The sequence below is a fragment of the Danio rerio genome, chromosome 17, assembly GCF_052040795.2.
Source record: "Danio rerio strain M-AB ecotype USA chromosome 17, GRCz13ab, whole genome shotgun sequence".
Classification (NCBI taxonomy): domain Eukaryota; kingdom Metazoa; phylum Chordata; class Actinopteri; order Cypriniformes; family Danionidae; genus Danio; species Danio rerio.
Window position 1 is genome coordinate 58,572,023 of NC_141037.1, and position 2,913 is coordinate 58,574,935.

Sequence of the window (2,913 nt, forward strand, 5' to 3'; positions counted from 1 at the left end):
AAAAAAAGTCAAACTCGATGCAAAAAACTGTTAATGTGGAAGATGATCTAGCAAAGTTCAGTTTGTGCATGCAAAACTTTGCCAATAAAATAAAGAGATTAACAATATATTCAAGACATTTGTTGGATTTTTTTCACAATAAAAATATTATCTTTTAATGTAAAATTGTTTTGTCCTTTGTAGATTCTTCCAGAAATCCTTTGCAATGCTGCATTCAAAAAACAAATGACAAAAGCTCTCTTTATCCACATTGCAGAAACCACAGATCTCAATGTACTTTGATTAAATCGATTTCACCAAGTAAATGTAATATTTGAAAATGGATTTCTTTAATTGTATGATTAATAGTGTAGTTCAGTGGTTCTCAAACTGTGGTACGCGTACCACTAGTGGTACGCGGGCTTCCTCCTAGTGGTACGCGGAGGAATCGCCAAATAATGAAATAAACAATTAACACTTTTAATCCTTTGATGCGTACTATAACCTCGATGTGATCAGCATTTTCTGTTTAGTGAAGCGTATGATCACAGCTCTGTGCTTAGAGTGTTTATTTTAGTGCATTGTGTCATAAACTTCGGAAACTGATATTCAGCAGCTTAAGAATTGATTCTGAAGCGTAATTTGACTGACATGAAAAGTAGCCAATCACAGTCGACCTTGTCTAGTTTTGCGTGAAACGTAAGGGCGGGACAAAGGCTTTCTGTGTTGCAGAGACAGAAAACAACTTAAAAACAAATGTTTTGTTGGAATAATGCTTCTCGGATGTTTTCACTATAGAAATGTCTAGCATAGTTATTAAACCGCGGACATATTTCCAGCCTATTTTACGATCTTCATACGGTTTCGCCCTACGACAGCGAGCCGACTCGCCTCTGACCTGTCACTCCTCTATACAGTCTGAATGGCGGCGCGGGAATGGAGGTATTGCGCAATAACTCATTTCTGCAAATGTGGCGAGTGCTTTATTTTATCACGAGAGCGCATTCATGTACGCAAATCGCTAAAACAGACATGCGAGCTCTTAAATGTGCTTTATTTTATCACGAGAGCGCATTCATGTACGCAAATCGCTAAAACAGACATGCGAGCTCTTAAATATGCTTTTTTCAAATGAACTGCAAGTGCTCTCATGATCGCCTGCGTGCTCAGATTGGATACAATCGCGATCTTTCCACTATTAAAAGTAGACATTATTTATCTTTGCTCCTTGACTAAATTTAGTCAAAAGTATTCAAAGTTATCAAGTATTTAGAAATAGATTGATGCATAATCGATTACAATGCTAATGGTCTTCTTGTTTGGCTGTGTTGTGAAGTGAAACTTACTTTTAGCAAAGGTGGTATTTTTTTATTTCTTTACGACAAAAGAATTATGCTGGAAATGTTTCTGGATGAGGTATTTGTGTGATTTATACATTTAGCTGTATTCTGATCTGTCTTAAAGCATTACAGGTCAAAGCAATCCGTTGTTACTTGTTTATTTATCAAAATGAACAATAAGGCTCTTAAAGCACTGCTTTGATAAATGTATTGTTGTCATATTTCAAATACCTCAAGTAAAATGAAGTCATTTGTTTTATTTTTTTAACTGACAGTGTACTTACGTATTAAGTTTGTATTTTAGATTAAGATCAAGTGTAAAATAAAATCTACATGTGATGTACAGCTATTTAAGAAAATAAATTTGCCATAATGTAAAGAAAAATAGTGTAAAATATGCAAATAAAAGGCTAAATTTAAATCTTTTTACCATATACTTTAATTTAACCTTTCAAAGCTTGAAAATGTTGTTTAAAAATGGGCAAAAACTGTCTTGATGGCCTTAAAGATTATGTGGTAGTTTTACCAGTGCTATTGAAAAAGATTAATTTTCATGAAAGAAAAAAATCGGTCACACTTCCTTTGTTAGTGCAAGTTCCTATACATGTAGCTTTGGGATTTAAGCAATTAAACCATTCAATCCGGTTTACACTTAAAAAAAGTGATTTCATAATGAAAATCAGATTTTTTTAACTAGTACTTATTAAAAGAGTACTTTGTACTTTTACCTAATATTAGTATTATTTACTAAAATTTGTGTTATTTTAGCAGTGTAATAGTATTTTTACTTGAGTACAAAAAAGATTTTACAAGCATTTAGTGCAGGTTTATTATATTATTAATATATGGTTAATAAATATTATTATTATTATTATTAATGGTTTTTATTTGTATCTATTCCTATATAATGTTTTATGGGTTGCTGACAATACATTTCAGGTCTTCAATACATAGCATATCAGTCTTGAAAAAAATAGGTGCTGGAATTGATTTTCATTAGGCTGTCCCTGTATGAACCCTGTCATATGTACATTTAACATATATTTCAAGATTTGTCTGAAAGTGTATGAATATGACATATAGCCTATATTTATGAGATCCAAGCAACATTTCCAACTTTTGATGAATAGGCTACTATGAAAACTTTAGATTTAAGTACAGCAGTTTTCTTTTTACTTTTTAAGAACAGTGCCATTTTTTAATAAACTTTTAAAAGCACATTTTAACTAAAACGTTTTTTTTTTTTTACCTGCAAGCACAGTTAATGTTCAGACTATTTAAAATGTTTAAAGTGACTGACAATAATACATATTCTTAATAATAGAAATTAATCTGCATCGTTTTTAACAATGTGCACACCTGTAGCTGCTTAATTAGGCCTACGTCGCTATTTTTTAATACTGGTTAAAAAATAGCGTCGTAAGGTGGTACTTGGAGAGACAACTTTTTTCTAAGGTGGTACTTGGTGAAAAAAGTTTGAGAACCACTGGTGTAGTTGAAGGGAGTTCACCATTGTTACTACCAGTGATGCAAAGTTTGGGGAGGCGCGGCTGTCTGTGGGCAGTGACGTCACTCCGCCGGCGTCTGTCGTGTC